At 30.4% G+C, this 15,963-nt stretch overlaps 1 long non-coding RNA gene across 1 annotated transcript in view; it reads right to left on the minus strand.

The window, feature by feature from the left end:
- Positions 1-530: 530 nt before the first annotated feature.
- Positions 531-15,963, minus strand: part of LOC139425543 (uncharacterized) — a 45,602-nt gene continuing 30,169 nt past the window's right edge. Inside the window, exons 2-3 of the long non-coding RNA XR_011636747.1 lie at positions 2,280-2,385; positions 531-807 (exon numbers count right to left, since the gene is read on the minus strand). This is a non-coding gene — a long non-coding RNA (uncharacterized lncRNA). The remainder of the gene's footprint in view (positions 808-2,279; positions 2,386-15,963) is intronic.

Genomic DNA, 15,963 nt, shown 5'->3' on the forward strand with positions numbered 1-15,963 from the left:
AAAAATTTTCAGTACTTTTAAAATCTGCCTAACACTTTTAAGGCTTATTGCAATGAGCACACATACGTTTAAGCTAATCAGAAAATGTATATATTCATTGCTAATTTATTTCAGGCCATTCATTTCATTGCTAATTTATTTTAGATTAGTTTATTTAATTAGCCTAATTATTTATTTCAGGAAGTTATCACAGTAGAGAAAACAATTTAAGTATGATTAGGCATAAGTCATCGCACACTTCCTAATTATCCTGTATCGAAGACTTTTCCTTAGCCGCGAACTTGCAATGAGCTGAGTTTATCAATCAGTCTATGACATATATCTACACATTATGTTTTTAAAACCTGAAGAAAATATATATATATATTTAGGAGACATCAAAATCTTTTCGAACTGGGCATATATAAAAACACCTTATTTCAAGACAACAACAGAAAATCAATTACAATCACAATATGAAAGAAATATTTTAATTTTAAATTAAAAAAAAACTATTTTTAAAAGTTGATCCCTACAATGTAAGACTTACAGCACCAAAAATAAACACTCTTCTAATAGCTGATGCAAGATGCAAAAAAAAAAAAAAAAAACAAAATAAAAGTCTAATGGCGAAACTGATTTATGAAACTACTTTTATATTTTTGCTGCATAAAAAAAGAGAGTTTTTGTTCCAGACTTGCGCCCCCAGTGATTCTTGACCTTGAAACTGGATTGGTCCTATCTGACAAGTTGCTTGAAGTGGTTTCGTTGGCCGGTATCCAAGAAAAAGCTAAATATCACTTTACTTTTTTGAGAGACCCAGGTTTCCTGTAAGAAGCATAAATTTCTGGATATTCATCAACAAAAAAAAAATACGTAGTTTGAAGGAAGAAAAAAATACGAAACAGCAAATGCATGCTAAAGTCACTATCTTCAAACACGGAGGAGCTCTGAAAAGTTCCAGATGCTTTGACATACGCACTTTTAAGTTCAACAGAAATAACATTTCATTTTAGTTAAAAACTGAAAATAAATATTTAATTTATGAATATTTAGTAAATAAAATTTTTAAAAAAATGATAGTTCAAAAAATACCAGGAAATTTTTATATTTTTCACACACACACAACTATTATTTAAATAAAGAAAATTCTCCCTAACTGGGCTTATAGTCCCGTTCTGAAGAATTAGAACAATAGGATTTACCCTCGCGTATGGACTTAATTTATAAATTATAAATAAATATAATTCAAGTAATAAATATTATCACAAGATGTCCTCCATATAGTCAAAGTTCTATATGAACTGAATTTTAGTAATAATTTAAAACGTAACCTCGTGAACCACTTAAGCCATAACTTGAGTATCGTATAAAATGTATGCTATTGCACGAAAAAGGCAAGCTCCGTCACCAATAACAGGTACGCCAGTATGCGGCACCATAACACCGTTTATGTTTAAATTTTCTACAACCATTTAAGAAAAAAAATCAAAAATAAATCTAAATAATTACTTCGAAACTAAGTTTTTATTTCGATTACAATACAAAATTATTCTAATTGAATACTTTATGTTTAACTAACAATTCAGCACTGCTGAAACTATCACTCAAGACTATGTAACAAAATTAATCTAAAGGAATACTTTACGTATAACTAACAATTCAACACTGCTGAAGCTATCACTCAAGACTATGTAACAAAATTAATATAAATGAATACTTTACGTATAACTAACAATTCAGCACTGTTGAAACTGTCATTCAAGACTATGAAGCAAAATTAATCTAAAGGAATACTTTACGTATAACTAACAATTCAACACTGTTGAAACTATCACTCAAGACTATGTAACAAAATTAATATAAATGAATACTTTACGTATAACTAACAATTCAGCACAGCTGAAACTATTACTCAAGACTATGTAACAAAATTAATATAAATGAATACTTTACGTATCACAATTCAGCACAGCTGAAACTATCACTCAAGTCAAGACTATGTAACAAAACTAATCTAAAGGTATACTTAACGTATAACTAACAATTCAGCCCAGCTGAAACTTTCACTCAAGACTATGTAACAAAATTAATCTAAATAGAGTTCACATATAGTTACTATAGTTTACATATAGTTATGCAGCATTAAATTATTACTTCAGGAAACCTGACAAAATGAATTATTATAATTGCCTTTGTGTTGTCCGAAAATATCTGCGTTTTCAGCGTCAAGTAAAAGAAATAAACATAGAAATAATTGTATTCAGCAGTTGAAAAGAATTAATTTGATTTCATCTTACTATCTCACGTAGTCGAACTAGGGTCGAAATTGCAATAGAGTCAACATTACCATGACCTTTTCAAAAATAGAATCCTTTGACGGTGCTAGGAACTTGGTCATCTGATCTATGTATAGAAAATTCAAAAATCGTATTATTTTTTCCCTTATATTTTACCGAAATTTCGTATAAAGAGAAAAAAAAATGCATATTTTTGGACCAGATATACATTTTTTTCTATTTGCATTTGATAATAAACAGAGAGGGGGAGGTGGAGAGAATTAAACAACTTAGGATAAAATAACTCGAAGAAAACGGTACTGTTTTTGTTAGTTCTGCTTGTTCCTGAGGTGTCTTTTTTAAAATCCAGCTGTTTAGTAATTAATATTCCACTTCAAATTTCTATAAATTCGAAGTATTTTTAGTAAGTATTGATTCATAATTTTACAGTCGAAAGCACCTTAAATAATTTTGATTCTGAATTCTGTCCACAAATGATATCTCTCTTAAAGAAATAACAAAAAGACAGAATACATAAAACAAAAACATTTGAAATAATATGTATTTATTGTATTTATTTATTTTGTCGTGCACGCATAATCATTATTATTGTCAAAACACTAAGCTTTAAAATGAAAGTTAAACTATAATCAATAACACAGTGTTTCGTTTCTGTTATGCTAATATATGTTTAAGTAATGAAACATGACATTTTATGGCAAGGAGAGTACAGGGTTAAAATATTTAAAAAAATAAGTCATTTATGTACGGCTCTTAATTGAAAGCACCTAAAATAATGTTACTTGATTACAAACTTCATTCGCTTCAAAAATATACAAATAGGAAACAACAGTCGACACGTTCATAGCTCTCAAAAACAGGCGCTGGTTTTCAAGACTTGCCCAACCTTGAATGAGAAGAAACAGGCGTGATTTGAAATACAAAGCATAAAGTTGACAACAAAAAAATGAAGAAATAAGGGTGGAAAACAAAACTATTAAAATCACAGTAGCCGAGAGAGAAAAAATTTAAAAAAACAACTAGAAGAACCACAGCGGACGAGAGAGGCAAATCAGGGTAAAATGTATTTCCACACGCTGTGGAGAGAAAGTGAGGAACTGATGTTGTTAACCAGGGAATCAGAATTCATATGAATGAAACAAGATTCCAGGGCTTCCAGATGAGCTGATGCAACTGCGGTTGAAATAATTTTGGCATTGTCGAAGTGGAATTTATGCCCAAATTTCGAAAATGATGATTTCTCGTATTCTTGATAACAGACGTAACATCTTAAATAAGTTAGCTATCTTATTTGATTGGAATCACTTTTAATAAACTTTAAATCGAAATTCCATAGTTTGCAAGCACCTTAAAAAAGTTAGGATTCGGAATTTTAAAATTGAAAGCATCTTTAAATAGTACCCAGATAAAAAAAGAAAAATCCAACGTTAAATAAGTTATGATGCAAAATTTTGTCCTTTACTAAGTTTTGATACAGAATTTTGTCCTTAAACAAGTTTTGATACAGAATTTTGTTCTTAAATAAATTTTGTCCTTAATTAAGTTTTGACACAGAATCTTGTCTTTAACTAAGTTTTGATGCAGAATTTTGTCCTTAAATAACTTTTGATACAGAATCTAGTCCTTAACTAAGCTTCGATACAAAATTTTGTTCTTAAATAAGTTTTGATACGGAATTTTGTCCTTAACTAAGTTTTGATGCAGAATTATGTCCTTTAATAAGTTTTTATACAGAATCTAGTCCTTAACTAAGTTTTGATACAGAATCTAGTACATAACTAAGTTTTGATGCAGAATTTTGTCCATAAACAAGTTTTGATACAAAATTTTGTCCCTAACTAAGTTTTGATACAAAATTTTGTCCTTAAATAAGTTTTGATACAAAATTTTATTCTTAAATAAGTTTTGATCATCAAAATAATGAAGAAAAAGATACATCAGTTTTCTCTCAAAGTGCTTGTACTTAAAGGAAGCTATGTAACTCCCCTCTTTTCAATCGAAAGTGGTAAATTTTATTTCTATCTCAATTACACAATCGAAGATATAAACAGAGGATTTATATATTTCACCCATTTTAGACCCCTTGAGGCAAGGTCAAAAAGCTTATATAAATTCTTATTGCAAACCACCCCAATCAGAGGTGTGGGTTTTTTTTATTTTTACAAGGAAAGCCTTCAATAGAAAAAGATGAGGGTAAAATAAGGGGGCCCCAACAACAGTCTGCCTGGTTAGCCAACCATCACGAAGCTATGTTTCATTATAATTTCCCATGGTTGCGCCCCTTTACTCGTCAAAATTTATAGCTGACAGTAAGGGCCGGTGCCCTAAAAATTGAGAGCAGCTTTCACGCAGGGTTGGCGTTCGATTGGAATAGGGATGATGAGAGTTGTTGCCAAAAGGCACATGTCTGCTAAAGTGCGTCACTGCATTTACAGCTGTCAATCATTTTCTGGTGGAAGGAAAAAATTGAGATTGTATTCTAATTCAGGGGAGGATGTGGCATTTATTCAGTTGTGTGTAACGGTCGTGGGTGTCAATCGAACGTATTGGTAAATTCCTGTCTCTGACAATATTAAAGAAGAAGAAAAAAATTATACCCGAACTTCTTAGCTAAAACAGCGAATGCGCAGCAAAAAATTTTGCTCTTAAAGAAAAGGAGAATGCAACACTGTACTTTCTTTAAAAAAAAATAATAATAACAACCGTTTAACAATAATATCAATAATTTGAATTAGCGTACAGTAATATCGATATCAACGTTGAACAGTAATATAGATAATAACGTTGAACAGAAATATCGATAATTTGAATTAGTGTACAGTAATAGTGATAATAACGTAGAACAGTAATTTCGATAATTTATATCAGTGCACAGTAATATCAATAATAACATCGAACAATAATATCGATAATTTGAAATCGTGAATTTATTTAATTTTGGACTCATTATTAATACCTAAAATTTAAAGTTTTTATTCTAGAGTAATTTACGAGAATTCCATCAATAAAACACAGCTCACGAACATACGAACATTATTTTTTCTAAAAAGGACACAAACACTTATCTTATTTAGAATCGAAATAGAAGAAAATTTTGGCGAATTGGAAATTGTACGAAAATGGCTCTCTAGTCATTAAATAAGTGTATCAAGCATGATTAACACATTAAATTTGTTAACACCTACAATTTTAAAGTTTTGATTCTAAAGTAATTTACGAGAATTCCATCAATAAAACACAGCCACAACCAGACAAACATTATTTTCACAAATGATTATGCAAGGACTTATCTTTTATAGAATTGAACTAGATGAAAATCGTCGTGTATGAAAAATTTATGTACGAAAAGGGCTCTTATCAAAAAATTAGTGCACCTAGCTTTATTAATACCTAGAATTTGAAGCTTTGATACAAAGGCAATTTTAGAAAATCCCATAAATATAAAACTGCACATAAACGGTCAAACATTGTGCAAAAAGTGAATATGCAAGCAATTATTTATTATGAAACGAACTAGAAGGATTAAAAAACAATTTTGTTCGAAACGGCTCGATTGTCAGTAAATAATATTAAGGTTTGTTAATAACTAAAACCTAATTTTGATTTTAAGGTAGGTCACAAAACCTCATTAGTGAAATATAAATACATAAAATTTGGCTTAAAACAGAGTATACACATGTTTGAAAAATAAAAATGGTATATTACGATATACGTAATGTTAAATTTTTTAAATTAATTTATGCTCATATTAAAAAAAAAGGGTTTTTTTTCATCTCAAATACCCTATACGCTTATCAATAAATCATTTAAAATGTCAAAATATTGCATAATTTCATGAGGTATATCATCAACCTCTCAGTTCAGTCTCATTATTAATTATGTTTCTACAAACTACTCATAACTGTTTCCAGTTAAGCTTTTCGTGTTATTATTTTACTTAACACACAAATAAAATATCTGAAACTAGAGGAAAGAAAGTTGTACGAAAAAAAAAGAAAGAAAAATGGCACAATAAAAAATGAAGCAAGGTTTATCTCATGCTGAAAGTTCGGCACGTTTTTTGGATCTTCGCCAAAACCGGCGTTAATGAAAGAGAAGATCTCTCTTTTTTTCCTTCATTGATGATTAGAGTTGATAAAAAGGTTTGATTAAAATATTATTTTTAAGCCCAAATCACCTCCTTTAGTGTTGTTTATTAAACTTAAGTCTTTGATAAAAAAAAAAAAAATTTGTAAGATTATGTTTAACTTTGATAACAGAAAAAAAAATGTTTATTGCTCAGTTTATCAATCGATTATTACAAAAGAAGTAAATGATTCAGATACGTAAAATTTTTCATAGTATTCTTGTTTCATACATGTAACCCAGTAATTACAGAAAAAAGGAGTGTTTCTTTTAAAAAATTAATAACCAAGGTATTTTTGGAAAATAAGCTTGTGCATCTATGTTGCTACTTTTTGCTTTTCTCTCGCTGTTGGAAAAAATCGTCTGCCAGAAATGTTTATTCTTATTCTATTCGAACAGAAAGGCGTATTTTTGTTACGATTTTTAGGTATAATTTCCATTGCTTGTTAATGAATTGACTTGTTAAAAATAAAATTCTCCAAACCACTGTGGGGGAAACCCAAGACTCGGCGGAACACTATATTGCTGGGAGCGATTTTTCTTAATTGAAGTTTTTCAGGGAAAATCGGGAATGCACATTTGTTGTCCGAACAAAACTTTCTTTTCCACAATATTCCCAGAAAATAAAAATGTAGGCATATTTATAGTGCATTGTTTATAGATATATTTATAGGGCATTGTTCTGTAACTATACAATAAGAAACTATTTTTCGACTATTACACTAAAAATATTTTTTTCAAAGTGTTAAAACAGAACAACTATACTTTTTTTAAAATGAAACTAATTTTTTTCTGTTCAAGTTCGTGAATTTCACAAATATTGTCTATTGCTAATACGAAAATTTGAAACATGCCGTTGAATTTTGAATTAGTTTCATTATTAGTTAAGTGAAAGTAGATGAATCGCCAAACCTTGAAAAACGTTGCACAGCCTTCTTTTTGCTTGCTTTCGTAAATCGTGTGAAATAAGAAAAACATAACTTGTTGAATAATCAATGAATAAGAAGAAGAAAAATGGTCATCTGTGTCTCATCTGCGTCAAAGGATTAATAAGAAAAACCAAAAAAAGTTTTGAAAAATATCGCGATACATTGTTAAATATCGATATTTATTTGACAATGTATTACGATATTAAAACTAGTCATTTATCGGTTATATAGACCAAGGCTAATGTTGGCGACAACTCAGAAAACTAGTCGAGTATCAAGAAATATTTTGGTTTGAAGGAATTTCTATTTGTTGAGGAGGTTTAATGAATCACCATGAATTGAAAAGGATATTGATTGACGTATTTAAAATTGCCCATATACACGGTGCGTAGCCAAATTATTCAACAAAAAATAAGCACCTTTTAAGCACTCAAATAATTTCAAGCACTTTAAAAAAATATCATAATTTGGCAGGGTTGGAAAGTTTTTGACAATAGACTGTTTTATCTTGTTTTAACCATTATGTCAGAAAAAGAAGAAGAAAAAAAACTTTTGCCATTGTTTTTGACAATTTTCAGAAATCATGAAATTTTGAATCATGAAAAATGAATGGCGTTTTCATTCGCTACGAACTGACTATACACAGAAATAGATTGGGGTTGAATTAATTATGAAAACGTTGAATAGAACAATGTGAACAGTGTCCTTTTGCATAATTCGAAGCGAAAATCATCATAGTAAAGGAAAAATCTCATTTTGAAGAAGGAAAAATTAAGCACTTTTTGAAAACACCCAATGAAAAAAGCACCTTTAAGGGCTTTTAAAAAACGAAAATAAGCACCTTTAAGCACTTTTTACGCACCCTGATATATTATTCCAGTGTGATGCAGATATTAAGCAACAGAAACTGCTTTAATGAGGAATTAAATTCGATAAGTAATGAAAATATTTTATTTCAGAAATATGGAAATCTAAAGTAAACGATTTATAAATAAATAAATAAAAAAGTTTTAAAGTCAATTCCTTACTTAGGTCAACAAAGATAATTTTTTATTTAATTTGTTTTTTTAATTAATAAAAATTATAACGAGTGTGCACCAACAATAGGAATTGAAAAATTAATTAATTAATTAATATTTTTAAAAAACTGTATTAGCATCAAGTGTCATACACTACAAGTTTAAAAAAATATAGGAAGATATAGGAAGTTATAGATATAGGAATAGTTATAGATATAGATGTAGGAAGTTATAGATATAGGAAGTTATAGATATAGGAATAGTTATAGATATAGGAAGTTATAGATATAGGAATAGTTATAGGTATAGGAAGTTAAGTATATATAGGAAGAGTGAGTGTGAACTAATAGTAGGAATTGAAAAAAAAAGTAATTCATTTTAGTGCACATATAAATTAATAAATTTAGAAAATGGCCCGATGGGTGTGACTGCAGGTCTTAACCCCAGACACCTCCATCCACCAAAAAATCAAAAATGCAAGTATCATATATGTATATCAGTGTTTCCCAAACTTATAACTCTCGTGTCTTTCTAAATTTTTCGTAAAGCTGCGTACCACGAATAAGAAATGAAACAAATAAATAAATAAATTGCACGAAAGTTAAAATTTACAACTGGCTGTTTATTAACAACACTGTTTATTAACTGTTAACTCTGCAAAAAATAGCCAATAGAAAAATACGTTATCGTAAATGTTCATGTCTAGCTTTGTTTTTAAATAAAAAAAATTTGAAATTTTCGTTTGTTGCAAGATGTTTCGCATAAGAACACGTACCTCCACTAAACTGTTTCCGTACCCCTGGAGGTACGCTTACCACACTTTGGGAAACACTGAAAATGGATTAAATAAGATAATAGTTTGGGTTTTAAGATGTTAGAAAATATGTTATACATATTTCAGCATGACAGCGCCTATAAACGCTACGTACTATAATATATTTACAGCCAGTAAGTGCAATCTGGGCTATAAATGTGCTTTTTTTAATAGTATAAAACTGATGAAGACTTACTGCCAAACCATAAGTCTTGTTGAAAGCTTGATCATTACCATTAAAGCTTTCACAACCTGAGGACATTGAACTTAAAAAACAATAACAATGTGTTTTTTTCTTCTATCTGTTGCCTTTTACAGAATCTGCAGACATCGACCAAAATCACTGCACTTTCATTTTTAACCTCTTGTGGAGTGATGAAATTTTGACTTCGGTTTCTCAACTTTATTTTTCGCCTTTGTTTTTCTGAAAGAAGGTTATGATCACATGACCTTAGCCCACCCCTTCTATACATATACTGCAGCGCTTTAAAATAATTTATTAACTCGATTTTGAGCAATACCTCTTCCTCGAAACCCAAGCCAATGTAAAGCCTAGGAGTTGTTTGTAATTATTCGAGAATTCCAAAACTTATTCTGCTTGGTTCCTGACTCTTGACGCAAGCAGAAGTATTTTTTCGAAAAATAGAAATGAATTTTTCTTTTCCTCTCGTCCCTTTTCTACAAAATTTGAGAATTTCAAAACCTATTCTGCTTGGTTCCTGACTCTTGACGCAAACAGAAGTATTCTTTCAAAATATAGAAATGAATTTTTTCTTTCCCTCTCGTCCTTTTTCTACAAAATTTGAGAATTTCAAAACCTATTCTGCTTGGTTTCTGACTCTTGACGCAAACAGAAGTATTCTTTCAAAATATAGAAATGAATTTTTCTTTCCCTCTCGTCCTTTTTCTACAAAATTTGAGAATTTCAAAACCTATTGGTTCCTGACTCTTGACGCAAACAGAAGTATTTTTTCGAAAAATAGAAATGAATTTTTTCTTTCCCTCTCATCCTTTTTCTAAACAGTTTGAGAATTTCAAAACCTATTCTGCTTGGTTCCTGACTCAAACAGAAGAATTCTTTCGAAAGTTAGAAACATTTTTTTTCCCTTTCGTCCCTTTTCAAAATAATTTGATTGAAAGTGAATAACTTGGGACACAGTATATTTATAAGCCACTCTATCAGAAAACAAAACGATTTGCATGTCATCAATAAGATGTCTCTGTGTGTTCACCTATTCTCTTGTGGAAATAGGAGATGACCCAGTAGAGATGGTTGAGATGAGCTCAGGAGGTCTGAGCCCGTAGAAGTTTAGACCGAACACGAGATAAAAGTGTGAACTTCACTCGGCCTTTGATGTCTTTACTTTATTTACGTTGCACAAGAGCTGCACAATGGGCTATTAACGATGGTCTGAGAAACATCCCTGAGGATGATCCTAACACATGCCATCACAATTTTGTGAATCCACTTCCTCAAATTAGACATAGGAAGGAAAGTTTCTCCAGATCTCTGCACCCATGGTACTGTTCAGATACAGACCACAGGATTTTCGATTCCGCAGATTTTACGTGCACATATATCGATCGCATCTTGGGTAGTGGAGTTTCGGAATTCAGGAACTCCGGCCCGGAGTCCGATTTTCTGACCACTGTGCTACATTGATGCCTATACAAAAAAAATTAGTAAATTAAAAGCTTTCCCATCGCTAACCTGTGAAAGAAAAATAGAAGTGAAAAACTGTAACTTCAAGATGACTAAAACAAAAATTAAAATCTTAAGCTATTTAAAAAAATATTTGACAAATAGTGCTAGCCCCACAAAGCAAAAGAACCGAACAGAAGTAGCAGATCACTTTTAATTTTTATACCTTATAAATTTTTAATATTTTATAAATGGATCACACAAATGTTGTTTAAAAGTAGTAAAAAAGTTTATGAAAATTTTATCATGAATCCGAGACTGAAACCTTATTTCAGTAATTGAGCCCGAACCCGTGTTGAACCAGGCTCAACTTCGGACTCTCCAGTCTCATTTCTACTGCCTGGAAGAAACAGACTGAGCAAACCTTGGCCTGCACAAGGCTGTAGTGTTACTGAAGAAGAATATTATTTCATAATTGGTGAACAGCAAATCTTTTTTGCAGGCGAAGGTTCATTACCACGAAATTTAATTTAACTGTAAAATGTTGGTAATGATTATATTGAATTATATAATATGGAATTGTAATGATTTGTAACTGATTTAGTTACAGAATCTGCAATTCGGAGCCAAACTCAAACAGTATTACATATATCAACGTGTTGGAAAATTTGAGGGTTGGTTTTCAAAGGCTTTGTAGTCATGTGAAGTGATGCTCTTTTGCGAATAATATGCTATTTTTATAACTGCTTTGAGTTTTCAACAATTAATAACTCATGGCTGTTAGGACAAGCTTAGTCCATGTAAAGCTGCGCTGTCTATGCTTATTCCGCAAATGGCGCAAAACGTCAATATAGAGAAAAGCTACAGTTAAGTGAAAATGAAAAGCGATTGTGGTATAATTTTTTAATACTTAAAAACTTACTCTAATGCTCATTATTTCAGCTCATAAAAAATTTGCAAAAAATGAGAATAAGGCTTTGGTTTTGATAATTTTCTTAAAGGTGGACAAATGTCACCGAATTGGCGATTTTTAAAAAAGTTTGATACATTTTTAAAATATTTGACTTACTTGTTCTTTCTAAAGGTTAGCCAGTTTTAACAGTATCTTTTTTTTTATTTTCCTTAGCGACAGAGCTTCGTAAAACCGTATTAGATTGTTTTTGGGTTCTATCGTGAATTTTACTTTGATAATACGCTTACCTCTATGGCGAAATCTTCGGTTATATAGGTACCATAATTGTTGATATGTATTGTATCTACTTGGGGTATAATTTGTTATTTCATTTATGTCAATTATTAAATAAATTGCTGCTATTTTCGTTATTCGTCGTTATTAACATTGCAATCACAAATTATATCTCGCCGTGTATTGGGTCCAAACAACAAACTAAAGGTAGCGGTGTTATAAACTCTAAGTAAAGAACGCAATATATATACATATAAGTAAAGATAAAAGGAAAAAAAGATAACTTAAGTACCTCATGGTCGTGGAATCGGTATAAAATCGTAGATTTACTAGATAAAAAGCTTGGTGAAATCTTATGATAATCCGTTGGTCACAGCTTTTATACTTGCTAACTGAGAGTAGACGCCATTTTTTTTTTTTTTTTTTTTAAATTTATGTCTTGTGTTATTTTCCTTATAACATCAGAAAGTGTTGTATCAATCTTAGATATTTTATTTCAGCTTTTCTTCGAAATATCTGAAGATTTTAAGGCTTCCTTAACCAAATCAGGTTATAAGATTTGGTTAGCAGAATTGGTTTTAAGCTTTTCAGACAGCAAAATAAAGTTATGGGATTCAGACAGAGAAATAAGTTTTAGTATGAGGATTTCATTAAGCGAAATATGTTTAAGAATTTCACTGAACAAAATAAGTAACATAATTATTAAATAATATAAGTGATTTTAAGCGTTTCAGACAGCAAAATAAGTTATAGGAATAGGTTTTAAAGGATCCAGAAAGCAGAATAAGTTATAGTATGAGGATTTAAGGATTTCATAATGCGGAATACGTTTAAGGATTTCACTGCACAAAATACGAAACAGAATTAGGTTTTATGGTTTTCATTAAAGAAATCAAGGTTTCATAAAGCAAAATATGTTATAGTATTATGTCACAATAGCTTCATTAAGCGAAAAAGCCTTTACTATTAGATTTTGAAGTTTTCATTAAGCAAAATTGTTGAAAATAATTAACCAATGTCACTTTTAAAAATAACAATAACAACACAGGTGATAAAGTTTGTTAAGTAGTGTTTCATTAATTCAACCAAATAATTCTAAAAAAACGGACAGAATTCCAATTTTTTTTTCTCCAAAAAAATAAATAACGAAACAAGAATACGAAATCTTAAATACTTGACATGATTTTCGCAATAATATAAGCGAAATTACTTGAATAAAAGATAGATTTTGCGAAATAATAACAATAATATACTATGCAAAAAACATAACTAAATAAAAGAAGATTATAATCTCGAAACCAACCAGGTAAAGAAGATTGACAAGACAGCTTAGTAGTCTAAAAGTGATAAGAGTTTTTTGAATGCTGTGACACCTATCAATTCTATAAAATAAACAAAATGGCTACGCAAAGCTGCTGATTTGGAACGTTTGCTTTTTATTAAACGTTTTACTACATTTTGTTTTTTCTTATATAGTTGAAATCTTTTTTAACTTTAATTCACTTTTGCAGAACGATAATTTGCATCATCAAATGTAAAATTTGTCTAAAACCGGTTTAAAAATAACGAATATTAGAAAGACAAGAACGATATTTGAGAATTGTGTGAAGTGCATTACAGCAAAGTGGATTTTTACTTTAAAATAAAAGATTAAATTTTTCTATTATAATTTTTTGGTTTTTAAACCAGTTCTGTTGCAAAATAAGAATAAATGAATGAAGTTAAATAATTCGACAAGAGTGTCCTTAGCTTCTAAAAAGAATCAAGGGTCGTGATTACTTTACTAAATTAATATTCTTGATAAATTAAATTAAAATGTTAGTTTAATTTGAGCAGATTTAAATACAAACCACGTAAGCTTTTGTTACTCTTGGCTTGAAAATATCAATGTTATCCACCTTAGAAAATGCTTTTTGAAAAAAAAAAAGTTTGTGAAAATATACTTTTACTGTACTACTAATTTATATACTTTTTTGTAAAATATGCTTAACCAAAAAAATATACTTCTATGCAATTTCTTTGCTATATTTATATTTCATTGAATAAATATTCTTTTTGGGGGAAAATATCAGTAACTTGATTAAATCTGCACATGAATTTTAAAATTTCATTGTAAATTTTGTTTTATTACATTTATAACTTTCACAATGATATTATTCTTTGTGGAAATGATGTTGGGACTTATCCCGATGGTTTAGTTAGACTGTGGTCCAAAGTAGAGCACTACAAGTAGTGGAACTACTGTAGTCGCTACTTTTTTTCGTAGTTTTTTTTTTTTTTTCAATGGCGGGCACTTGGAACTACAGTCGTCCCCACTTATTCGCCCCTCGGATAATCGAATAACCCGCTTATAGGAATAAAATTTAATGGAACCAAATCATTTTATATTTAACTAATGTTAAACTTCCCCGTTTAAACGGTTATCTGTTGTTTTTTGTCCCCACTTAATCGCATAAAGAAGTGGTACTAAAATGAAAAAAATTTGTTAATTATAGAGAAATATTTCACCAGCTGAAATGGAATTTCCCTTTTTCACTTAAGATAAGGATACAGTAGGTGGTCATTTCAATAGGAACTTCTTATTCATTATAGTATGTGTTTGGGATGAAGTTGAAAAATTAATCAAATCTTGCTGCCAGTTATACATTGAAGTAAACGAAGGGGGTTTTACCCCTCTTTGACTTACTTCACTCACTCATCATTTAGTATGTAAAAAAGGGATAGAGTGATTAGTTTTTAGGTCAAGACTTGTGGCCCCCTCTTGATGGCCCCCTCTTTCTCTTAAGTAGAATAATTGCTTAATCCAGTGAATAATTTTGAGTTTGTTGCAAGTTGAGCGCAAAAAAAAATTCTTTAAATTAATCGGAAAAAAACAATGAATCTTAGAAACAATAAATTTTTAAAAAAATCCCCAACTTAAATAGCGCCTTAATTAGGAATTTCTCAAGTTTCAACGATAAAAAAAAAAAATCTGAATGTGTTTGAAAGGAATACTTACAAGTCATGAAATTTTTTGTAGAAACTAAAAGGGAATATCTAATTTTGATAAATTAACGAATTAAACGGGTATAAAAAACAGTCTTCAATTATAGAATTTTTCGGATGGGATAAAATAATATTTTCGTTCCTACATGATGCTTTTTGCTAACATTGATTTATTTTTATGTAACCTTAAATGACATTTTATAATGATACTAAGGCAGAAAGTTTTAATTATAATTATTTATTGATCACAAAACTGAGTTTATTTAATCAAATACAATTAAAAAATAAAATTTGGCAAAAACTCAGGATTAAAGATTGAATATAGCACTCCCCTTTTAATCGAATAACCCGCTCAATAGCATAGATTTGGCTGGAACCGATGGTATTCCTTTAAGCGGGGTTGACTGTATTGTCCATTGGCCGCAGAAAGTGCCAGAACTGCTAACTCTCTTATCGTGACTCAGTGGGCAGCCGTGGCTTGCAGCGTCCCCAACGTCACTCTACCACAACCCGTTTATAGGGCGGGTCACATTCACACACAAAGGAGAAAGGACATAGAACACAGATAGAGAAAAAGAAACATCCATGCCTTGCCCGGGATTCGAATCCAGAATCTTTCTGATGCAAGGACAGTTCCCTGCCCTCTACACAGGCCGGTCGGCAACTTAGCTCAACTTTAACACGCCATTTTGCTTATAAACGATCAGCTGGAACTGGCATCACAGGTCACATGTGTGGGCATGTGATCTTCTTGAAGTGCAAGTACCCGATTGCGTATTCAACATCACGTGTAACTAATACTTAAACTTTCACAGGCGAATGCGATCTCGTGAAACATTGATGTTATTTCAAAGAAAGGGGACGCATTTTCGATGTTGCTCAATTTCACAAAGGAAATAAAAGAGCATTAAACAGTTAAAAAAATTGCAAGCATTTGATAGTTTGGCATTTTGTAAATGAAACATTCGCTGCTGCCAAAAAAGG

This window comes from Parasteatoda tepidariorum, chromosome 5 (assembly GCF_043381705.1).
Source record: "Parasteatoda tepidariorum isolate YZ-2023 chromosome 5, CAS_Ptep_4.0, whole genome shotgun sequence".
Lineage (NCBI taxonomy): Eukaryota > Metazoa > Arthropoda > Arachnida > Araneae > Theridiidae > Parasteatoda > Parasteatoda tepidariorum.